We start from the raw sequence: 225 nt of genomic DNA on the forward strand, positions 1-225 counted from the left end.
TGGCACAGCCGCTGTTTTCCGGGTTTTTTTTTGCTGGTTCTGGGTTTTTTTTCTGCTTGGTTGTTTCCCCTCCCCCTCTGCGCGGATGGGCTTTTGAGCGCAGCGTGCGCGGGCGAGCTCTCGCTCCGCACCGCGCCCCCTAAGGAGCGCTGCTTTCTTTCCGTGTTCGGTTTTCCCCTCCTTGCGGGGGCACGACGACACACGGGCGCAGATAACTCTTCCCTG

The sequence above is a fragment of the Nestor notabilis genome, unplaced genomic scaffold (genome assembly GCF_000696875.1).
Source record: "Nestor notabilis isolate BGI_N333 unplaced genomic scaffold, ASM69687v1 scaffold16334, whole genome shotgun sequence".
NCBI lineage: Eukaryota > Metazoa > Chordata > Aves > Psittaciformes > Psittacidae > Nestor > Nestor notabilis.